At 38.4% G+C, this 25,781-nt stretch overlaps 1 long non-coding RNA gene across 1 annotated transcript in view; it reads right to left on the minus strand.

The window, feature by feature from the left end:
• Positions 1-25,548, minus strand: part of LOC133098278 (uncharacterized) — a 44,834-nt gene extending 19,286 nt beyond the window's left edge. Inside the window, exons 1-2 of the long non-coding RNA XR_009702132.1 lie at positions 25,354-25,548; positions 2,029-2,263 (exon numbers count right to left, since the gene is read on the minus strand). This is a non-coding gene — a long non-coding RNA (uncharacterized LOC133098278). The remainder of the gene's footprint in view (positions 1-2,028; positions 2,264-25,353) is intronic.
• Positions 25,549-25,781: the final 233 nt, after the last annotated feature.

Below are 25,781 nucleotides of genomic sequence, written 5' to 3' on the forward strand. Positions count from 1 at the left end.
AAAAAAAAGAAAATGAAAAAGAAAGAAGCAGAACCAAAAAGAACAGAACAAAAAACCAAGCCTCTTGTTTCTTCTACTTTTCCCTTTGCTTCCCTGTTCTTCAGAATTATTCTGAACACCATTGAATCTTGACTCTTGTAACTCTCTACTGACTGGGGCATGGGTGGGGACGTCACAGTCCCAGTGTATCAAGGGCCAGTTCAGAGACCCCCAGCCCCCTGGTGGGAGTCTCATCCCCACATTTCCATTGAGTTGGAACGTCAGGAACCACATTTAAATACAATGATGTGGATAAGACTTCATGGAGAAATTCTTGTACCAGACAGCTTTCAAACATGGGTAGGGGCTCTGAAGTATGGAAGAAGTGAGGATCAGGAGTGGAAAAAAAAGAGATTTAGTGAATATGTACCCACGTAAGAGACAGGAGGCCTGGCTTCCAGTTCTGGCTCTGATGCTCCCTTCTTGAGTGATTTTTCTCAAATTCCTTTCACTCCTTTAGATTCATTTCCCCATCCCCACTCCCAGCATTTCTTATAGGACCCAGTCTCTCCAAGCCCCAGCTCTGCCAATGGTTTACTGTCTGACCTTGGACCAGTAGATATCACTCTTAGGTTCTCCATTGCATCATTTATACATGGAGAAGATTAGACCTGTCACCTGACCTTCTCCAGGCCAGAAGGTTTTATTTTCATGTCCTGACTCTGCTGTCTGCAGGCTTGTGTTTTGAACTGTTATGGAGTGTTTTTTGTTCATGCTATCTCAGCTTCCTTAGATTCCTCAAGCTAGGTCTAAAACAGTGGCTCTTAAGCTAGCCTGTATGTGTGTGAAATTATTAATTACAGATATTATCTCATATTTCCCTCATTCCCTGCTTTTAAACAGAGTTCTTTTTTGTGTTTTAATTTGTTTCTATTGATCTGTCCTCAGATTCACCAATTCTTTCTTCTGCTATGTCTAGTCTGATATTAAGCCCATCCAATGCCTGCCTAATTTAATTTTTAAAATAAATTTATTTATTTATTTATTTATTTATGGCTGCATTGGGTCTTCATTGCTGCACGTGGGCTTTCTCTAGTTGCGGCGAGCGGGGGCTACTCTTTGTTGCGGTGCACAGGTTTCTCATTGCGGTGGCTTCTCTTTGTTGCGGAGCACAGGCTCTAGGTGCGCGGGCTTCAGTAGTTGTGGCTTGTGGGCTCTAGAACGCAGGCTCAGTAGTTGTGGCGCACGGGCTTAGTTGCTCTGCGGTATGTGGGATCTTCCCGGACCAGGGCTCGAACCCGTGTCCCGTGCATTGGCAGGCAGATTCTTAACCATTGCGCCACCAGGGAAGTGGCCTGCCTAATTTTAAATATTGTAGCATCCAGATTTTATTGCTGCTAGTGCTTCCATTCCTCTGTTGAAATTCTCCATCTTTTCATAAATTAGGTCTAAATTTTGCTCTAATTTTTAGAACATTTCTAGTCGTGATTTTGTAGTCATTTTCAGTTAATCCCACATTTGGGTCATCTGTAGTTCTCTTTCTATAGATTTTATTTTTCCTTTGAATAAAAGTCTCATTTTCCTTCTTTCCATGACTTGTAACTTTTTATTGTGTTTAAAAATTACAGAGACTGAAATAAATATTTCTTTCCCCCAGAGGGGGAATATCTTTTCTTCTTATCAGTCAGCTGAAGAGGAGTAAAGAGGATTTTTGCTTTGATCTTATCAGGAATTTAACAGAATTCAGGCTGGTTTGTAGCTTTAGTTAGTTTTACGTTGCATTTGTTTTCAAACTTTTTGAGAATGCAATCTTATCTGTGTATATAACAGGCTCTTCCTTCTAGTGGACTTTGAGATCTATATTTGCTTTCCCGCCTTGCCCCAGATTCCCAGATGCTTCTTCCAGACACTGAGCAGAAATCTAGAGGGGAGAATTGCTGGAAGGAAGGACTAGCTATGCATTTGGGGTTCCTAAAATTCTATTCCATTACACCACCTCACATGACATTTTCACCATGCCAGTTAAAAGTTTAACTGGTTTCTCCTTACCCCAGCAGATTCTTTCTGTGTAAACTCAGCTAGGGTTCCCAGGAGAAAAGCAGTCCAAGGTCTCTGCTCAACCAGGAAGGGTCTATTCTTCTCTCGGAGTCTTTAGATTCTTTTCATTCATAGCTCTCCAGTGTGTTGAAACACAGGAATTTTTATTTAATCCATATTTTTATAATTTTTCTGGTGAGAGCGATGATCTGTCACAACCTTCTGCATCTTAACCTGAAGTAAAATTCTGCAATAGAATTGTGAAAAAATAAAAAGAATTATGAAATGGCATTTGCCTCATGGAAATTTAGAACACATTATAATTTCACATTGTGGTGTTGGCACAAGAGTAGAACAATGTAGTTAAATCAAACAGAATAGAAAGTCAAGAAACAGAAAAGGTTTTAGCTTGTGATAAAGATGGTTTTCCCCAAAATTTTGCAGGGTAATGTATTATTCAATATAAGGGAAAAAGTATCTATTTGTAAAAAAATAAAGTTAGAGCCTTTCCTCACCCAGTACTCATAAAGAGATTACATAGGAGTCAATTTGAAAGATGAAACTACAAGATAAAAATTCTTAAAAATATGGAGGAACAGACTCTGCTTACAGGGTTAGTAAAATATTTCTAAGAATAAAATTAAAGAAAAATAATAGAAGAGAATAAGAAATAGATTTTTTCTACCTCAAAAATTATCATGAACAAATTTAAAAGTCCATCTCTAAAGCAGGTAAAATATATTTGTAAAATAAATGACACAGAGTGTTATCACCCTCAATATATAAAGAGCTCTTAAAATCAACAAGAAAAAGGCAATTAGGAATATGTCTTAACAGGTAATTCACAAAGACATACAACTGTCTTAAGATATTAAAAAAATCATTAGTAGTCAAAGATCCCTCTTATACCATTTTTTGTTTCTTACTCCACTGTGTGTGTGTGTGTGTGTGTGGGAGGGGGAGGAATAACCTTAATATTCTACTAGGCTTTTAAATGATAATTTTATAGTGAATAAAAAATTTGTCAAGAGTGAATTGCCTAAAACATAGTTAACCTGCAGTATTTCAGAAGCCTGCTTTGCTTCTATTCAGTCTACTTAAGTAACTGTTGTCTTCTGTGCCCATTTTGTGGTACTACTTTTAATATGTTTCTTTGTGAAAGTTGTTTTTTCCAGAACTCACTGGAACTTAGGTCTGGATAGGGTCAATATAATAATAAATCCCACTGGCATGTGCCCAAGGCTGAGAGAGAAAGTCCAGCCCTTTCACGTCTTACTGGATAATTTCTCTGGTGTCTTACTTTAGCTCATGCTCTTCTACCATGTGCACCCTTTTGACTGTCTGATGTTCATGCAACTTCCTGAGAATTGTGGCTCAGCATCATCACCACTACTGGTGTCCACCACGACAACATTGAGGACATTGCCAAAAGATAATTTCCCAAATCCTTACGCCCTTGAGGTGTCTAAGTGTCACTGCAATTCCTTTAGTCCTCGCTAAACCAAAGCTGTGTGTGGAGGGCAGAATGGGGGAGCCTGCATCCTTCCTGACTCTGTGTTACACTTTGTCACCTGGGTAACACTGTGCTCCTTTTTCTTCCTTGGGGTAACAGCTCATTTGCCTCACAATCCTTCTGTCTATTCCAAGGTACCAGACTAGGAACCACAACCAAGATATACCCTTTTATTCCATCCCAGTTAGAAAGTAGTCTCCCAAGCAAAGTTCATGTGAACTTTCTTCACACACAAATTAGTGCAGACAAAAGAACACCTAAGATGCCTGGTCCACCCCTTGTCTGTCATGTCCAGATATGAATGAATGTCCTTTACGATCATCTACAACATGCAAGAACACATTCACAGGCTGAGTTAGAAATGAATGATGCCCCATTCCCCTGCCTCTTTCTGAATTTTTCCTTCACAAATGTCAGGAAGGAGTGAGGGATGCTCCATTCCATGAGGATTTTGAATTTTCCTTCACATGTGGTGGGAATTCTACTTCAACATTGACTGTACTGTTAATACTTGTTTGACCTCAGCTAAACCATTTTGCTCTAGGGCCCTCATTTTCTTTCTCCATATGATATGTCAATATCTTTATCTCTAGTCTAGGGACGTGGCGACACAACACTGATTGACTAGAGGGAAGCAAGTGGCAGAGAAGCCCATGGCAACCATACTAAAAATCTTAAGACTCTAAACCAGTGAATCAACTAAAGAGGCAAAAACCTCCCTAAGAAAGAGAAGTGACCTTCTGAGCTTTTGTCCCTCAGGGGATATTAGTTTTACCTTTCCTGCTAAAATGATAGCAGCCAGGCTGGGAACTTTGGATAGATTATTTATTCAATGTGACAGCCCCTCCTCCTTTTTCCCTCCCTCTAACCCTTTACCCATGACCTTTCCAGACTCTTCAAGTTTTTTTAAACAAATCTCATCAAAGAATCAGAATTAGATGAATAGGCATTGATCACCTGAGTTATTTTTGTTTCTCTTTGTCTCAAAAAAAAAAAAAAAAGTTTAAACATTTCCCAGGTGATCTTTACCTATGAAAATTAATGGCAACAACAGCAGCCTTTAAAAAAATGTTAAATTATCACTGATGATCAGAAAAAACAAAAGTTCTGTACTTCCAACCCCATGTGTGGTAGAAGGAAAAATGAATTCTTGAAAGAGGCCTGTTGATTACAGCTTTCTCTTGTTAAAAGAGAGATTGCTCAGTGGGAAATGAAAGATCACAAATCTTCTCCTTTTAGAACCAAAAGGTAGAGTTATAATACGCTAACAGAAAGAAAACCTTCTCCCTCAATGAGCTACCCAAACACTGCACTGCTTGAATAATGCTCTGAGTTAAGTAGTGAGGCCTGAGATGCAGTAATTACGCCAGGGAGGCTGCAGGGAAAGGAAAGTACATTCCAGACACCTAATCATTTACAATTGAGTTTAATGAGGTAGTAATTTACAGCTTCGGGGTGGAAGTATGGAAAGGTCCCTGCCAGGACCTGGGCAGACTCTTTAAAATCCTGGAGTTTAATGAAGGCATTGGAGGGTGGACTCACACAGCCGAACTTGTGTAATTCTGTTTGCTCAGGGCTTGGACAGGAAGTAAATGACAGGGCACTTGGGACCTGCATCTGGAAACAACATGTTTCAAAGGATTTCATAAATCCTGCAGTAAAAGAAGAAGAAGAAAGAAGGAAAAAAAAAAAAAAAAACAGAGGTGAAAGGGCATAATTATAGGGGGATGGGGAAGCACAACAGAGAAGGGCCATGGCAGGTTGTTTTTAGTTTGAAGAAATAACATTTTTAATGTCAAGGTCAGTCATGATAATAGTTGACAAAACACGATTGTGATTGTCAAGCCCAATATGAAAACAGAAGGGACTGAAGTTTCCTTTCTGGATAGGATTTCGGTGAAGACTGCAAAGGAGTTCAGCATCCACTGAAGTTACCTGAATACCCCTTTTCAATCTTCCAGTAATGTTGCTGGTACCTTCTTTATTGTCATTATTTCTTGGTTCATACTATAGTGGGTTAATTTTACTTTTTGTTCGCTGGTACTTTTAAAATCCAGTTAGCACATGAAGAGAGTTTGTCTTAAAGAGATGGAAAAGGCTCAAGGTATAATTACGTAGTGTGGGGATAAAATGTAGCTGCTAGACTGGGCTTTCATTATGTCATACCAGTGATTGACATATGCAGAGGTCAGTATTTGTTTTCTTCTCACTTAGGCCGAATGTCCTTCATCTTTCATTTTATATAACCTCATTTCAAATCTCCCAAGTGTCAACCTCATTCTACCCAATTTCCAAATCTTCAAAAACCAAAGTTTCGTCATTCTTTCCTTTTTTAGTCGTTTCTGAAAGTTGGGAAGAAAGTTGAAGGAACAATGAGGGTAGATTGAATGGAATAGAGAGGAGCCTTTGCATTTCTTGACTTTTAGGAACAAGGATCCAGGTTAAAACTCATCCCTTCATCAGGCTATTACAAAATATTTAGGAAGGAAACACTATGTGGCTGTGTGCCATGCAGGCAAGTGGTACTAGGAAGGGAAAAAGTGATCACAGTCACATTCACAACTGTAATTGCTCTAACAGGGCTGGAGCATTTACTCTGTGCTGGGTGGTTTACATATATTATTTCATTAATTCTTTCAGTAACCCTGAAAGTAGGAAACAGGCCTTACTTTTATGCCATTTTGCAGATGAGAAAACTGAGGCTCATAGAAGTTAATTTAATAGCTCAACATCACTAGGATAGTAGGTCGAATGGAGAATTCAAACTCAAGTCTGTCTGATTTGAGAGCCTATAATCCTTTTTTAAATTTAATTTAATTTATTTTTTATGCAGCAGATTCTTATTAGTTATCTATTTTATACATATTAGTGTATACATGTCAATCCCAATCTCCCAATTTACTTCCCCCCTCCCACTTTCCCCCCTTGGTGTCCATACGTTTGTTCTCTACATCGGTGTCTCTATTTCGGCCTTGCAAACCGGTTCATCTGTACCATTTTTCTAGATTCCACATAATATGTGTTAATATACAATATTTGTTTTTCTCTTTGACTTAATTCACTCTGTATGACAGTCTCTAGGTCCATCCATGTCTCTGCAAATGACCCAATTTCGTTACTTTTTATGGCTGAGTAATACTCCATTGTATATATGTACCACATCTTCTTTATCCATTCATCTGTCGATGGGCATTTAGGTTGCTTCCATGACCTGGCTATTGTAAATAGTGAGAGCCTATAATCTTTTAACTCCTATGTTATATATATATATATATTTTTTTTATTTATGGCTGTGTTGGGTCTTCGTTTCTATGCGAGGGCTTTCTCTAGTTGTGGCAAGTGGGGGCCACTCTTCATCGCGGTGCGCGGGCCTCTCATTATCGCAGCCTCTCTTGTTGCGGAGCACAGGCTCCAGATGCGCAGGCTCAGTAATTGTGGCTCACAGGCCTAGTTGCTCCGCGGCATGTGGGATCTTCCCAGACCAGGGCTCGAACCCGTGTCCCCTGCATTGGCAGGCAGATTCTCAACCACTGCGCCACCAGGGAAGTCCCAACTCCTGTGTTATATTACCTTGAATTTTATATGTTTGCATATCAGATTGTAGGGACATTAAAAAGATTTGGCCAGAATGCAGAGTGATGGTCCTAATGACATCTAGGAAACCATTCCATTCCCCCCCAAAGCAAAAAGTTTAAAGTATCTCGTATGACATTTGGGCTACTGAATACAGAAAAAAAAGGAGTGTTTTTCTCTCGTGCAATATCTTTTAAACCATAGATCTTAGAATCTGGCTCAAAGAAAAGGGAAAATTGGTTTTCAAAAGCTTTATTTTCCTATTTTCTGGAGAATGAGTTGTTTTCCATCTCTTGAACACAGTCTTTTGCTGATTAAAAATCAGAAACAAGTTTTTAAGTTTCTCAAGATCTATAGTCTACCTTTTGAAAGTCTGGCAAAATCTGTTCACTGGAATAATAATTATTGTTTGGAAAGCTATGTATGCCTGTCCACAACAAGAAGCATGTGACAAGGTACTTAGTTATGGTTTCAATCCACATGAACTGGGAAAGACTTTCAAGTTAAATAAATCTTCACACGTGTGACAAAAACAAGCTTCGATACACTGTGGGTAAGGCCAGCAGTGAAATCTGAGACCGGAAGCACTTAATAAGGGTGGAAAAATTTGAAAATTTTAATATTACGCTCTTGTTTCCTCTCTCTTTCTGGTCTGCAGAGTTAACAGCCTGATTATTGAAATTTCCCTTGGTACTGTTAGTTTATTTCCAGTTTTGAGAATATTATACTGCTAATCTTAGAGAAACCAATCTCTTACTTGGAAAGTGTATGTGTAGTTACCCACAAATAAGACTATTTTCTCTCTTTAGAAGATCACAGAACTACTAAAGTAAGTAATCTCCCATTCCCTGGACCAGTGAATACCAACTTATGTTGAATTGTTGATATCAGATGTTACTTCCATGATGCCAAAGTTGTGATATAGAAATTACCTCTCAAATACCTTTGGCATGAGTCAAACACAAATTAAAGGTAAAAATCAAGCCCACTTGCTGATTCTCTTTTTTATTCTTCGGAGAAGTACACTGATGTTCCATTTATGCAGCATGCTTGGGGGTTGAGCTCTTCCATTAAAAAGATTTTTTTTCCAGAAATTTTACCTCTTCAAATGCAGCCTTTAAAAACTTACCACCAGATTCTATGGATATCTTTCTAAAGTATACGAGTTATCTGTCTCCCTTCTTAAGAAGAAGATACTGAATACAATTTAGTCTCATCCTCATGAGCTCAGATCATTGTTGTAAACAATTACTGCCTTATGTTACCCTGTACTTGAGTGTGGTAGGAGAATCAGTGCTGAGGTGTGAAGGGCTATTGAGATGTGAAGGGCTGTGCTAGCGCTGAATGAAAGCACGCTAGGTCATTTAGGTTCTTGGAAAGACTTTTGGAAATTGTCTGTATGTCTGTGTGTGGGTGTGCTCCCTCTAGTACCGTCCTCATAGTTGGTTACTTTTAAGCTTCTGTGGTTGGAATACCTAGACCTAAACTTGTGGCTCTGAGAGCCTGCTAATAAGCTCCTCGTGTGTAAGCTTGGGCTTTGAGACATCGGCTTAGGTCACTTAGAGGCTGTGGTTGTTCCATTTCTCATTCTGGATTGTGCAGTAGATATCCAAGACTGCCAGATTACTCACCTCTGAGTAAGCAGGCAGTTTCTCTAACGTTATGCTTATTTTGCAAACTAGTAAATGGTTTCACCAACGCTCCGTCTCAAATCATCTTTCTCTCATAGACCCTAATTTACTAATGATTCTGCCAGCTCTTCCAATCACCCCATCAGAGGCCCAGGTTGTAGCGTGAAGCTTTGGTTGTAGCATGTAGCATGATTTTAAAGTCAGGTACATCTGCGTTTGAATCTCTGCTCCCCAACTTAATAATTGCATAATCTTAGGCACGATAATTTATCTCACCCGTTCATTTAACAAATAGTTATTGAATACCTGTTATGTGCCAGGCAGTGTTCTGGGCTTCCGGGATAGAGTTCTTGGCGACTACAGGCTCGTTGGGGGAGATAGGCAACAAACAAGCAAATAAATATATGGTGTGTGAGATGGTGCTGTTGCCAGGGATATGGAAGATAAAGAGTGTGAGTGATGGAGGTAGGAGTGGGGATGTTTATGAAAGCTGTTTCAGTGGAGGGGTTGGGAGGAAAACCTGATAGAAATGCATTTGAATAAGACTTGAGACACCTTGTATAGTCAACCTTTTATAGAAGTTTTGCAGTAGAGGAAGACAGAGCTGTGTTATGGTAGCTGGTGGGAAGAATGTGGGGTCAGGTGAGGGTTTTATTTTAAGATCTGGCATTTCTGAATGCTGATGTGAATGACTCAGCAGAGAGAGGAAAATTGAAGATGCAGAGGAGAGAGGAAACAATTGCTGAAGGAGTGTTGTTGGGTTGGCCAGAGCAGTGAGATCTACCACACAAGTGGTGGGCTTGGCCTCAGCTCTGAGGCCAAGAGTTTATCCAGGGCCACAGGAGGGATGGAGGAGAGTAAGGGCACACAGAGCAATATGTCAGTAGAAGTGGTCAAAATCTTTTTCAGTTGCTTCTGTTTTCTCAGTGAAAAGGAAAGCAGGCTCGTCATGTGAGAGCAGAGATGGGGAGGAAGTGTTGGTTTGAGGAGAGAGAAAGAGGTGTCAGCTAGTCACCTTCGAGAATAGGCAAGTGAATGAGCTACAGAAATATAGTTGAATTGCTGGGAAGCTCTAAGTGACCATTTGAGTTTAGTGATCATCCGTGTAAAGCTAGATTAGTTATTTTCTTTTTTATGTAACACACTTCCCCCCTTTTTTTTTCTACCTTAAAAGAAAAGTTGTAATACTGTCATTGCCTCTGAGAAGTACTGGATATTTCTGTCTCCATTCCCCCTCTTCACTCCCTTTCACGATTTCTTTCCCTTGTTCCTTCACTCCTAGGGAAGCCTGTTAGTGGTTTTCTCTTTTCAGTTTCCAAAACAGCTTACACACACCATTATTAGAGCACTCTTCAATAAGCCGCAATCAGTTCTTTACATTTATGCCTCCATTCTCATCCCTACTATGCACATATTTCTACTCCCAGCCCCTAGTACAAGATCTTCATATTGTAGATTTTTTAGGCAAATGTTTACTGAATGGAGGAAGGAAGGCAAAATAGAAGTTCTGCCTTTAATTTCCATATTTACAGTTCTCATAGATGTCCCATTTCTGGCACTCAAAGATTAAAAAGCAAATCACCCTTCCCTTTCTGTCTCTAGAGACGGACTAACAGTGATTTTTGTTTTCCTTTGGATTTATTTTGGAGATTCCATTTCTTTACCTAATATTTGTTATTTTTCTTCTGGTATGTCTGAACAATGAAGAACATTTCTTGGCGCCCATTTAACAAGACACAGTCAAAAAAGATTTATTTTCTAACAACTGTTTCCCTTTCAGATAATGGCAAATTACATAAAACATTTTTAGGTCAAACAAGGCAACTGAGAAATTTTGACTTTGACCATGGCTGAGGCAATTTGCTGTGGAGATGGCTGGAGGCCCACAGAGGTTCCTGAAGCCAGTTGGGGGCTGTAATGGGTTTCAGATGTGCTCTGAATAACACTGAAGATAAATGTCCCAGAGGTAGATTATTGGAGGGCTCTTTAGCTGTTTCTAATAACATTTTCTTTAAAATTCCAAGATATTTTTTTCTACAGATGCATATAATAATTCCAGCATGAACTAGTGGGCCTGAATGAAAACTACATGTTTGTTAATAATGTTCCATTTCCCCCTAATTATGAAAGGAATTCATGGTCTTGGTAGAAAAATTGAAAGTTACAGATAACTATAAAAAACAAAATAGAAAGAATCATATACATATTTACATACATATATTTATCTAGTTGAGATCATGCAGAATGTAGTTTTGTATATTAGTTTTTATGTGATATTATATCCTGAGCTTTTGCTCTCATTTTTACAGATGTTTCAAAGTATGAATTCAATAGTCTTATAATATTGTACAGCAGTTTTTTCTTTCACGGTTTTCCATAAAGTCTTAGGGATTCTTAGAGGTGTCCCGGGGGCCACCACAGAGCTTGGGGGAAGCAGGAGTTGGGACAGAGGCCATTGAGTCTAGGCTCCCCTTGTACTTTTCAAACAGAGCAGCTCCACATTGAACTAATTTATGTATATGGCTTCTGCACAAAATTCTCCTTGAAGAAGGATTCCCAAGCACATCAAATTTGAAATCAGTTACCCCTGAGCCATAATTTATTTAACCATTTTGCATTTGTTGCATATCCAGTGTATCTGTAGTTTTAAGTAATATCATGGACAACTTTTAAATTATATAATATAAATGTAATATATTCAACATAAATATGTAAATAAATATATAATGTATATTTAAATTTATAAACTATATAAATATATAAGTATTCCTTTAAGATATATATGTATAAATAGATCCAAACTCAGATACTGGGTCAAGCATAGATGCTATTCTTTTGTGCTAGAGAAATATGGCCTGGAGGATGGTTGTATAACTTCAACTCCTAACAGCAATGCACAAAAGGACCTGTCTCACAGCACATAACTGACCCTTTCTTGGTGTTATTTTCTGTTTGTTGGTTGAAAAGTAACACATCACTGTTATTTTAATAAGCAATTATTTTATTATGGTAAGGCTAAAAACTTTAATCTGCATGATTGTTAGTGATATTTTCTTGCATGAATTTTCTTTGCTAAAATTTCTGTTGGCGGATTAGTGTTTTTCCAATGGATTTTAAGATTTATAAGTATGCTTTGTCTATTAAGGGTATTAACCTTTTTTCCTATTTGTGGCTATTTTTCCAGTTTGTCACTTAAGTATTATGATGATTTTCTTATATCATTTGACATATTTTATGGAGTCGAATTTATCAATTATTTGTTTTATGATTCTTTCCATGGCTTTTACATTAGGAAAATCTCTTTCCATTTACTTAAACCTTCACCTATAATTTCTAATAGTCCAATAATTTCATTTTTTAAAAATTAACATTAATTCACAGAAGTTTATTTGGGATTAAGATATGTTTTGTTTTAAATTTACAATAGCTAATTTTTATGTTGCTTTAAAAAATAATTCATACCAGCCTTATTGGATTATTAATGTGTGAGAATGCAATTGATTTTGTATATTGACCTTTCATACAACAATTTAGCTAAACTGTATTATTTGCTTTGGTAGTTTGCTTGAAGAGTTTCTTGGAGTTTCTAAATGTCAAGAACTATTACCAGGAAATAACTGTTTTGTTTCTTCCTCTCCAACCTGTATGCCACTTATCTTTTCTTCTTTGCTTACCCATCTGGCTAGAGTGTCTGGTGCAGTGTTGAATATAAGTTTTTTTTTTTTTTTTTTAACATCTTTATTGGAGTATAATTGCTTTACAATGGTGTGTTAGTTTCTGCTTTATAACAAAGTGAATCAGTTATACATATACATATGTTCCCATATCTCTTCCCTCTTGCATGAATAGAAGTATTGATTGTGGGTATCCTTATCCTATTCCTGTCTTCAAAAGGAATGCTCCAACTTCTCACCATTCGGGGTGATTGTTGTAGGCTTTCAGTAGATTATCTTTATCAGGTTAAGGAAGTTCACTTTTATTTTTATTTGCTAAGAGTTCTTTAAAATCATGAATTATTTTTGAATATTAGAAAATCATTTCCTTCATCCATTGGAATGTTCATTTCTTTCCTCTTTTATTTTGTTAAAGTGACTGAATTACATCAATTAGGTTTTCAGATGTGAACCCATATGAAATTGGACATGAATGAATTATTTATTTTATACATTGTTGGATTCAATTTGATAATATTTTATTTAGGTATTTTTTGATCTATATTTTTAAACAAGACTGGATTAATCTTTCTTACAGTACTTCCGTGTGCTTTTGGAATCAAGGTTATGTAAGCATTATAAAATGAGTTTGGGATGTTCCTTATCTTTTTATTCTCTGGAAGAATAAGTATGGTAGAATAAGTCTGCAAAACCAACTGGGCCTGGTTGTACAGACGTGTATCATAATAATAACAAAATTTATTCTGGTGGGTTGTCTGCAGAGGTAGACATGAGCAATGGGACAAGAGGATCCCATCCTTGTCTGCACATGAAACTCTATTTGCCTTTTCTGGAACCTGGGCTGATGTGACTTGCCTTCACCAGTAGAATGCAGCTGTAGTCGTGCTGTGCCCGCTGTGGCCCGTGGGAGGCTGGGCACCTTCTGTTTTGCTTCTCTTGTGATCAGTCACCATGTAAAGAAATTCAGGCTAGGTTACTGAATGATGAGAGGAGAGAGAATTGATTGACTGAGAACAAGAGAAGTCGGTAACAATCTTGGAAACTCCAAGCCCCAGCTGAGCTGCTATAGTCAATACAATGTGAGGTAGAAATAAGCTGTCTATTCTGAGCCTTACCAAAATTTCAGAATCTTGAGAAGCAATGAATGATTTTTATACTAAATTCTAATGTGTACTTGGGTCTGTTTCAGTCTCTTATCATTTAGTGTGTATCATTTAGTGTATCATCTATTTTTTTTTCTTGCCCATCTCTCACATTGTTCTTAATATTGTTTGATTGCATACATTAATCTGGTAATGCAATTCCCTCTTCTTATTCTTGTTTTTCAAAATATTGTAGCTATTGCCACCTGTTTTTTCTTTCAGGTGAACGTCAGAATATTTTTGTCAATTTCCTAACCCCCTTGGAACTTTCATTAGAATTGCATTAAATTTATGAATTATTTTGGGAAGAATATTTGCATGGTTATCTTTATACTCTAGATTACGATTTGTCGTTTCATATCTTCAAATATTTTTACATTCCTTAGTAATTTTTTAGTCTTTACATATTTTATTTGATCCTTCATTCATTCATTCAGTTAATTACTAATTCAGGGGCACATTTCTTCCTAAGCTCAAGCTTGCAGCCCACTGCTAGCAAGTGTACAGGACTTTACAGAAGGTGCTTTGTATAATAATCCTATCACCTGGTATTATTTTATTTCCTACTTCATACTCTTTTCCTATTTATTTTTATTTTATTGTGATTCTGATGTATTAGGGCCACCTGGAGTTACACTGTGTACATTAATGCCCAGAGTTTTATATCTCCAGCTTGCTTGGTCATTGGATGCATGCTGCCTTGAGAAGGGTATAACCTTGGGGAAAGCAGTTCTAGGCAGATGAGGCTGACCCTTAAGTTGCTGTCAGCTGGAGGCTCACTCCTGACCACAGTCCTCTTAGCTGAGCAACGAGTCCTATCTTTTTTTTCTTAAATTAATTAATTAATTAATTTATTTTTGGTTGCATTGGGTCTTCGTTGCTGTGCGTGGGCTTTCTCTAGTTGCGGTGAGTGGGGACTACTCTTTGTTGCTGCACGCAGGCTTTCTCAAGTCGTGGTGAGTGAGGGCTACTCTTCGTTGCTGTGCGCGAGCTTCTCATTGCGGTGGCTTCTCTTGTTGCAGAGCACGGGCTCTAGGTGCGCAGGCTTCAGTAGTTGTGGCATGCAGGCTTCAGTAGTTGTGGCTCGCGGGCTCTAGAGCACAGGCTCAGTAGTTGTGGCACACGGGCTTAGTTGCTCTGCGGCATGTGGGATCTTCCGGACCAGGGCTCGAACCCGTGTCTTCTGCATTGGCAGGTGGATTCTTAATTCCTGCACCACCAGGGAAGTCCCAGTAAGTCCGTTCTTGAAGGGGTACCTGGGTTAGTGTATTGCTGTATTCACCACAGCCCAGTTCTGAGAAACTTGGGAAAGTCATGTCCTTGGCCCTGCCAATGGGGGTGGTGAGATGATTCTCCATAATATCTGCTGCTTCTGGCTGTTCTGAATTCTCTGTGTTTTTCTCCACCACAGCTTTTCCTCTCTTCCCTGATGAGTGTTTATTTAACTTGCTTTAAAGTCACTGGAGAAGCTTGACTTCCAGCTTTGATGTAAAGAGTGACGGTGAGACCCTCAGCATGTAGCTGTTCACACATCAGCCCCAGCAATGCACAGCCCTGACAGAGCAAGGGGCCTCATATCTGGCTCTGGAAGGAGATCCCAATTAAATTGCATTGATGGCTTTCCCTTTAATTGAAACCTCTTGGTATGCTACCACCGTTGTTTGCAATTTAATCAGATTCAGCTGATGCTATCATTGAAAAAAAGTCTGTCCATAAGCAAAACAAAATTATTTTTTTCTTTCTACATTACCTGTTTCTCTAATCATCTCAATTAAGTTCTCCTTAGGACCATTATCTAGGGAAAGTAAGACAATTTAGAAATGGATATGAGAGTAGCAGAACCCCAAATAGGTTTTTATTAAAATAAAATTATATTTAACAGTTATATGCATTGAATTTCCAAAGAAATATAAAAATCTATGTACAATTAGATATTCTCAGCAAGTAATTTAGAAACAGTGATCTGTGATCAAGATGTTTTAAGCACTTTTAGGTTATGCAACTGTTTATGTGAACAATGCCTACTTAGATTTGGCACTACCAAATTTACTTTTAAAACTCAGTGTATGATATGCCCTTTCCCCATATTCCATTAGGGTGTTACCAGTATATAAAACTAAATAAAAATACCCTAAAACCAAATAAGAGGAAATAAAGCCCCTAGAAACTATGGATAATAGGAGACCACGTTCCAGAGAACAGAAGGCAATTCCACCAGTTGCGATGACACAGAAGTTGGGTTGAAACTAAAAGACCAGGACCTATACGCTCCCTTAGAAATGCCATTAGAGCATGGCAGGTAGGAAAATAAGGCAGAGATTTTGACTCACCTCCACTCTCTGACCTTAGCTCTGAGAGACAGAAGGTTCACAGGCCAGAAGAAGGTCAGCCGTCCCGCGACACCTCATATATATGAATTTTTTGGTAAAGATGCCAAATATACTTCTCTCTCTCTCTCTCAAATTCCTAGTCCCCATCAAGTATCTTCTTTTGTTACTCATGGCAGCAACCTGTCAGTTGCACAGACTAATGGAGAGGGGTACAGGGATGTGTTATTTTCCAAGATGTGTGTTTGCTTCAACTAAAAGGAGATATGTCAGGGAAGAAACAAAAAGGATGCAGTGGGTACAAGGAGGGCTTTCGGGGGGTATCCGTGAACAAAGTAAATCTCAGGCAGTTTCCTATTATGGTCAGAGACTTGGAGCTACACTAAAAGGCTGTGAACATCAGTGGGTCTGAGATGGAGATCCAGTCAGGGTGCAAATGAATGGACGAAGAGTAAAGATAATCTACCTTGTAGTGCCCAGTAGAGGTCTCCTTGTTTATGCATGAAAAACAAAACAAAATAACATGAAGCCTTTGAAATATTCTGAAATTTGCATTTTCATACCATTATAATGTAAGCATTTAAAAATGTTATTAGAAACTTACTTTAAACCTATTTTAATGGCTATATGTTACCCTGAATGGAGGTACTAATATTTTCGTAGTTATTCCCCTATTCTCAGATATTTGTATTATTTTTCACTACCACGGATGAAGACATAACAACCAAATCTGTGATAAAGATTCTACTGTAATCAAATTTTTTTGTTAGAAGAGAATCCTAGAACTGGGATTACTGGTCAATGGCTATTAATTTTTAAATCATCTTACTACATACTGTCTGGTTACTTTCTAAAATACTGTAGCCCTTTTTACCACCACAACCAATGTATGAGCATGCTTATTTAGTGGACAGCTGCCCGCAATGGGCTCTTGTGTTTGTTTTCCTTTAATAATGTAATGGGTGAAAATTTATATATTATTTTTATAACCATTTCCTTAATTAGTAGGAAGCCTGGACACTTACAATTATTGGTTGCAATGATTACTATACTTTCTCTTTTTGTGAAATCTCTGATCACTTATTTTCATTTACTCTGCTAATAACATGATACTAGGAAAGATTTTAATGGTCTAATTTTTTTTCCAGGTAAAGGCTAAAGACAATTTTGTGACAGTTGAATGATAGGTCATATCCTTAAATTAAACCATGAAAGCCGTAACATGCTTAGTATTTTTGAAGGCCTATTTTTATAACTTAAATATCTTATGATTGAATATTAATAATTGTAGCAATATTATTAAAGACAGGTACTATTTATTATTTTTTCCTAAGTGTTTTAAGTATTAAAAAATTGTTTTAAGGTAAGAACTATATTTTGTTTTGTTAATGGACAGGAAAAGCAAGACTTAAAGGGACAGAGCTAGAATTCAAATCCAATGTATATGACTCCAAAACCCAGACTTCCATTCTTCTGGTGTAATACTTTCCTGTGTTCACATCTGCAAGTCCTTTTCAGAGACATTACCCTCTTTGTTTAGCTCTCAGCATTCTGTACATTTTAGCTAGTTTCTTTTAGAAACAATACTTTTTAAGAATGGACATATAATATTAAAAGTAGTCACTATCCTAGCAAAACTAATAATTTTTGCTGGGTTAATAGTAAAAATAATTATTATAATGACAGTAATAGGGAATATTTGCAGGATATTTCATATTTTGCATTGCCAACTGCAATGCATTGTGAAATAAAAATGGAAATACAAAACAGCCTGTATCTGTGATCCTATTTTGTTATAAATATGTATGTCTTCACAAATATATGCAAATATATGCATAGTCAAAAGATAAGTGTATATTCCAAAATGCACACTGGGTATGCATTTATGAATAGTTTTAAATTTTTTTAGAGTGTCTCTTTAAAAAGTATAATATTTTTGTGTTCTTTTCATAATCATTGTACTTAGTCTTTTTTATAATTTTAAGGCAACCTAAAGAGAATTAAAGGCAAACACCAGATTAAGCATTTAAAAAATGGTAATATATTTAATATATAAAGGACCTATGTAATTTTATCACAAACACATTGGAAACCTGTAGTGGAATGGGCAAAAATTATGACATTTGATTCTCATAATAATCTAAAGTAGATAGGACAGTTTTTTGTTGTTATTGTTTTAAAAAATTTATTTATTTATTTTTGGCTGCGTCCGGTCTTTGTTGCTGCATGTGGGCTTTCTCTAGTTGCGGCTAGCGGGGGCTACTCTTCGTTGCGGTGCATGGGCTTCTCATTGCGGTGGCTTCTCTTGTTGCAGAGCACGGGCTCTAGGGCACACAGGCTTCAGTAGTTGCGGCACACGGGCTCAGTAGTTGTGGCTCGCGGGCTCTAGAGTGCAGACTCAGTAGTTGTGGCTCACGGGCTTAGTTGCTCCTCGGCATGTGGAATCTTCCCAGACCAGGGCTCGAACCCATGTCTCCTGCATTGGCAGGCAGATTCTTAACCACTGCGCCACCAGAGAAGCCCATTTTTTTTTTGTTTTTTTGTTTTTTTGTTTTTTTGTTTTTTTTTTTGTTTTGTTTTGTTTTTTTTTTTTTTTTTTTTTTTTTTTTTTTTTACAGAGGAAGAAACTACAATTTAGAGAAGCTTGAGTGATTTTCCCAAACGCAAACAATTAATGATTTTTGAAGCTAGCACTAGAATTAAAGTTTTCTGACTATGAATAGGCAGCTGTAGACTCTTAAACCAATTAATATTTCATTTTTAAGGACAAACATAGCCAAGTAAAGCAGCTGCAGTCCCTTGTAACCAGAAAAATGAGGAGAAAATGCCTTGGAGAAAATGAAGTCAGAAGTTGGACAGTCAGGTGGTGATAGGCACCCCCCAGGTTGCTATCTGCTGATGGGCGTGCACTTTCACAAAGGAGCCAATGGTCTAGGGACACCCTGAAAATCCAGGGGTGTGGTACCCATGGAGAGAATAGTTCCAGCTGGCCTCCGGCCTCCCATGCTGGAGGGCCAATCCTTGCTGGACGAGCTCCAAATTACCCTGAGAGGCACCAGTCACTACTGTGCTAGTGTGTCAGCTTCAGAGCCAGACTTTCTCCTGACTCACATAAACACAGCCCAAATGTGCAGCTCCAGCGCCAAGTCTCCACTCCCGACTCACAAAATTTCTGTTGAAATTGTTAGTTATTTCAAATCTGGTTGCTTAAAATGGCTTACTCTGCTTTACAGACTTTCATTACTCTCCTGTGGTTAGGTAGCAGTTCTCCTAAGAAGCAGTCATCCTTAGAGCCCTCCTGGTCTAGAGAGAGTGGCACTTGGATGGATCAGGTTAGCTCCTGGAGCTCATGTTCTGATACAGTGTGTTGGACAAGAGATTGGACCTAGGTCCCATCCTCACCTACATGCAGAGAAGAACTTTCCAATCACAAGATAGGTCCAAATATACATGGTGATCTAGGTTTCGATACACGAATGCGGGATCCAGAACGTAAACCAGGGGAGTCTTAAATCTTCAGCCAGCATTAGTAGTGGGTATAGGGAGGTAATGACTCTTTTTGAAATTTTGGAATCTGGGCTGAGAAGGGGAGCAAAAATAGAACCTAGGAAATTCTGGTGGAGATTTTAAGAAAGTCACAGTCAGAATTAGAGTGAAAAAACAGAGAGATAGATGGAAGTGAAAAAGAGAATGGTGGTTGAATAAATGATACAGCATCTAGCATCTTGTTAAGGGTGACAGGAAAATGTAAATATACTGTAGTGCTTGTTTTGCTGCTTTGTTTCGGGGTTTTTTTTTGGGTGTTCAACCTTTCCATGTGCTTTTGATAATAGCACCTGAATTTCCATGTGGAAATGATCTTTCTCCCATTAAATACAGTCTAATGGTTAATGAAGTCCAGTTGGAAATTCCCTGCTTGAATTTTTAATTATGAGCAGAATGATGAAAGGCTATTAATTATTGGAATTAATTCATTATGGCGTCAGTTCCTGGGGAAACACTGTAGTTCCTGTTACCTAAGCTCTCTGGAGCAGTCTATTTTCTGTATGTTGCATGCCTGGTTTCCAAGCTTTTTTTCAATCCTGTGACTTCCTAATAGCCTTTCGATAAATTACCCATTTGTTTAAGTTAGTCAGTTTATGGTAATCACAACCAAAGAACTAATACTCAAATAGTCCAGATTAGGTAAAGTAATTAAATGTGAGCCTTGTGATGTTCACAGTAGCAGCAGTACACTGAAACAATACAAGCAATCCTATTTTTGAGAGGAGAATGGAGCTGTAATTCCCCCAGATTAAAATGATCAGGAGTGGAGAAGGTCGTTGGAGGCGGTGAAGAACGTGAGTTGATTTCTTTTTCCCTCCAGCATTTTATTATGAAAAATTGTAAGCATACAACAAAGTTGATAAATTTTACAGTGAACAGTCCTATGCCCGCTATCTACATTCTATTATGAACATTTTGCTATACTTTTTTTTTTTTAATTGGAGTATAGTTGATTTACAATGTTGTGTTAGTTTTCTGCTGTAAGCGAAGTGAGTCCGTTATACATATACATATATCCACTTTTTTAGATTCTATTCCCATATAGGTCATTACAGAGTATTGAATAGAGTTCCCCGTGCTATACAGTAGGTTCTTACTAGTTATCTATTTTATATATAGTACTGGGTATATGTCAATCCCAATCTCCCAATTTATCCCTCCCCCCCTTTCCCCCGTGCTATACTTTCTTTGTGATATATTTATCTATCCATCCCTCTAAGCATTTATTAATCCATCTTATTTTTGACGATGCAATTCAAAGTAAATTGCTGACCTCAATATACTGACATCAGTATGTTGTATCATGTATATATCATTAGCAAGAGTTGAATATTAATTTCTAGTTTTTTCTTTTGATGTAAAATTTACGTTCAATGAAATTCACAAGTCTTAGGTGTTAATTTCGAGTTTTAACAAATGCATACACCGGTGTAGCCCAAACGCCTATTAAGGTACAGAACATTACCTTCATTTCAGAAAGTTCCCTTGTGCTTTGTCCTAGACAATCCTTGCCCCTGTTTCTGCCCCCCTTCACCCTTCCAAAGTCAACCACTCTGATTTTTTATCATGGTGCTGATTTCCTATAATTGTGAAACAGGTGAGCCAAGAAGACAGATGCCTGGATCTCTGGTCATAGGGGTACTAAAACATTACTGGAAATGTAACTATGTGGAGAAAATTATGTTTTAAACAGCTGTTCTTAAGGAGAGTTCTGTAGGTGATTGAAGAGTGTTTTGCGTAGATAAGCACTTCATTTGGAAGGAGTTGGCTTCTAGGAAGCAAACTCTAGTCATAGTCACTGGGTTTCTGGTTCCAGGAGAATGCAGGAGAGGCTGAGGTCCTCCTGACTCAGCATTCAGCAAGGTTGCATATATACCTAAATATCTGTTTGAAGGCACACGAAAGATTAGCTACCTGTAGAGTCAAATTATCTGTTGTCCCTGGGCATGAAGAGAAAGGAAAACATGTGCTGAATAATGTAGGGCAATTCTGTTTATGCCACTTTAATTACTAACAAGGAGACATATACTAGGTTTTACTATCATTCACTTGCTACAGAACACTTGACTGAGAAGACTGGAAAGAGAGGGTGGAGTTTAAATTCACAGATGTTAGGCTCTGGACAATGGAAAGGGATGGACTGGAATCTGGTAAAGACAGAATATCCTCCCTTTTCTCTACTTTTTTTTCCAGAGAAGACTTTGTGATGTTCTGTGGTTGTCATGAATTGGTGAAATTCCAGATTCTGATGTTTGCTGACTACTTCTCTACTACTATAATATTCTTTCACACTGACAGAGGGGTGATCTGACCACTTAGCATAATTCAATTTTAAGTTTGTGCCCACAGGTTCCTTAGTTGTTGCAAAGGGTTATTTTTACCTGGAAATTAAAATGTATGTGGTTCAATGAGATATCACCTCTCGGGTGTTAGAATGGTTATTACAAAAAGGCAAGAGATAACAAATGTTGGCAAGGATGTGGAGGAAAGGGGACCCTTCAGTGAGTGGAATGTAAATTGGTGCAGCCATTATGGAAAACAGTATGGAGGTTCCTCAAAAATTAAAGATAGAACTACCATTCTACCATTTGATCTACCATATGATCCTGGAATCCCACTTCTGGGTATATATCTGAAGGAGATGAAATCACAATCTTAAAGAGATATCTGCACTCCCATATTTATTACAGCATTATTCACAATAGCTGAGGTATGGAAACAACCAAAATGTCCTTTGGCAGAGGAATGGATAAGGAAAATGTTGTATACATATGCAATGGAATATTATCCAGCCTTAAAAAAGAAGGAAATTCTGCCATTTATGACAACACGGGTGAACCTGGAGGGCATACGCTAAGTGAAATTAGTTGGATAGAGAAAGACAAATACTGTATGGTATCACTTATATGTGGAATCTTAAAAAAAAGAAAAAAAAAGCTGATTTCATAGAAACAGAGAATAGAATGGTGGTTGCCAGGGGCTGCGGATAGGGGGAAATAGGGAGATGTAGGTCAAAGGGTACAAACTTTCAGCTGTAAAATGAATAAGTTCTGAGGATCTGTTGTATACTTGAATATGCTGAGTAGATCTTAAGCATTCTCACCACACACACACACACACACACACACACACGAGTTAACCATGTGAGGTAAGAGATGTATTAATTACCTTGATTTTGGTAATCATTTCACAATGTCAAATCACAATATCAAATCATCATGTTGTACACTTTAAATAGTTACAATTATATTTTTCAGTTATTCTTCAATAAAGTTGGAAGAAAAAATAAAATGGAGATAATAGGGTTAAAAATATATGTGGTTGCGGAACAGGAATAAAGACGCAGATGTAGAGAATGGGCTTGGGGACACGGGCAGGGAGAAGGGTAAGCTGGGATGAAGTGAGAGAGTAGCACTGACATATGTACACTACCAAATGTAAAATAGATAGCTAGTGGGAAGCAGCCACATAGCACAGGGAGATCAGCTTGGTGCTTTGTGACCACCTAGAGGGGTGGGATAGGGAGGGTGGGAGGGAGACACAAGATGGAGGGGATATGGGGATATATGTATACGTATAGCTGATTCACTTTGTTATACAGCAGCAACTAACACAACATTGTAAAGCAATTATACTCCAATAAAGATGTTAAAAAAATATATGTGGTTGCTCAATATTAGAGTACCATTTTTTTTTCTTCTTGAGGTTTATTATTTATCTATTCTACAAGAGCATCCTTTTTTTGGTGACCCTCCTTAAAAACTTGCAATGTGGCTGAATCAAGATGAAAATGGGAATCTGTGGGTGACTGGCCATCACACACTCCTAACAATCACTTGAGGTTGGCTACTGTCCATTCTACCAGGAACTCTTAAGCCATGTGGAGCTGATTTTGTAGCAAATATACTGCTGTTCTTTTGTAACTTAATATTTTAAATATTTTAATCCTTTTAATTGCTTAAAATATTGTTTGCCATTTTGCACTCATGCTGCTGTCTATTTCACGTATCTCTCTAATTTCCTACGTGAGTCCAAAACTTTTATGCTAATGGTATAGATAATATATATTTTCCTTATCATTTTTAATCAGTATTATCTCTATCCATGAGTCAAAACGTTTTGCTTTTCATCTAGAGTTTTAAGGTGTTTTTGTGAAACTGAATTTATTTTTCTTTTTACCCTTTTTTGGCCCTTCCCTTATATTTGTGAATTATTATTTTTAACATATTTTCATTAAGTAGAATTTCTAGGTTTAATTACACAAGTTTTTTGTGGCTCTTTATTCACATTCCCATATGTGAAGATGCCACATTTATTGTACCTTCATCTATATTCAGTGTTTTTTTAAAAACAAAGTTATTAATATCATGTGTTTTGAAATAGAGCTTTAGAACAGTAATCATAGCTGTGCAGCAGGAAGACACAAAAGCATCTGGAAAAGTAGTTTCTGTCTCATTGACTGCCTATTAAAATAATTTATTGGTTTGTAACCCAGAGGTTGCTGACCTCTGCAGTTGTCAGAAGTAGCACTTCCCTTTAATTTTAAATGAAAGGATCTGAGCCCTCATTATGTTTGACCACAGGAAAGTTAGGCTTTTCCCATTTTCCCCTCCCTAAGGTCTCTGAGACTCCATATAGAATGCTTGAGTGTTTCCTAGATCAGTCCTGGATTTCACTGCATACTTGGGCCAGCGACCTCCCTCTGGTCTGCATCTCTAATCTTTGGATAACAATTTTAAATTATTTCTTAACTGGTTGCTAAGGGCTCTGCAGCTCACCCTGTACACCTTCAACCTGAATATGGACATAAGCCCATCGATGAATACCCAGAGCTCAGCTAAGATCAGGCTGTAACAGTGAACAAAACTCTACTAACAATACCAGATAACAAAAGTAGATTCAGTATAGAAAAGAAAATACTGGGTATTAGATATGAGTACTTCTGGGATTCATAAACCAAAACCTATTCCCCATTCCCAGGACCCTTCAGGGCATCTGTCTTGTTTCCCTTGCCCTATTACCAGGTTGTAGGAACTGGTTCACATTCTCCAAATGGGGTGTCTTTGACCTTGTGCCCTACAAGAGTCTGTGGCTTTCAATTCCTTCACAACCCAGCAAAGGAAAAAATCTCACCCTCCCTCAATCCCTTTTAGCCCAACATCCCAATTAAAAACAAACAAAAATCCATAGGTGAACACCTTTATCTATAATTAAGCCTCCACAAATTCCAAAGCGCTGATACTAAAAGACATAGAGATCGATTTTTAAAAATCATTAAGCAAACATTAAGCAAAACACCATCATCAAGGAAATTAAAAAAAAAAACCTGTGTAAGTATTGATTCAAAGTTGATATGTAACTGAGTGAATACGAGAATAATATATGATAAAATATAACAGTGTTACTCAGAGTATCATAAGTCATAGTCATTGTGATTTGGAGAAAACATCAAAGAATAAATCTAAAAATAACTAGAACTAATAAAATAATTGAGAAAAAATTCTGAGTTGAAGATAAATGTATAGGGGAGACCTTCAAGATGGCGGAGGAGTAAGACACGGAGATCACCTTCCTCCCCACAAATACATCAGAAATACATCTACATGTGGAACAACTCCTACAGATCACCTACTGAACGCTGGCAGAAGAACTCAGACCTCCCAAAAGGCAAGAAACTCCCCACATACCTGGGTAGGGCAAAAGAAGAAAGAAAAAACAGAGACAAAAGAATAGGGATGGGACCTGCACCAGTGGGAGGGAGCTGTGAAGGAGGAAAGGTTTCCACACACTAGGAAGCCCCTTTCTCGGGCTGAGACTGTGGGTGGCAGAGGGGGGAAGCTTCGGAGCCACGGAGGAGAGCGCAGCCACAGGGGTGCGGAGGGCAAAGCAGAGAGATTCCTGCACAGAGGCTCGGCGCCGAGCAGCACTCACCAGCCCGAGAGGCTTGTCTGGGCGGGCGGGGGCTGGGAGCTGAGGCTTGAGCTTCAGTCGGATCGCAGGGAGAGGACTGGGGTTGGCGGCGTGAACACAGCCTGAAGGGGGCTAGTGCGCCACAGCTGGCCGGGAGGGAGTCCGGGAAAAAGTCTGGAACTGCTGAAGAGGCAAGAGACTTTTTCTTGCCTCTTTGTTTCCTGGTGCGCGAGGAGAGGGGATTCAGAGCGCCGCTTAAAGGAGCTCCAGAGACGGGCGCGAGCCGCGGCTATCAGCGCGGACCCCAGAGACGGGCATGAGACGCTAAGGCTGCTGCTGCCGCCACCAAGAAGCCTGTGTGCGAGGACAGGTCACTCTCCACACCGCCCCTCCTGGGAGCCTGTGCAGCCCGCCACCACCAGGGCCCCGTGATCCAGGGACAACTTCCC

Source organism: Eubalaena glacialis, chromosome 9 (assembly GCF_028564815.1).
Source record: "Eubalaena glacialis isolate mEubGla1 chromosome 9, mEubGla1.1.hap2.+ XY, whole genome shotgun sequence".
Taxonomy (NCBI): Eukaryota; Metazoa; Chordata; class Mammalia; order Artiodactyla; family Balaenidae; genus Eubalaena; species Eubalaena glacialis.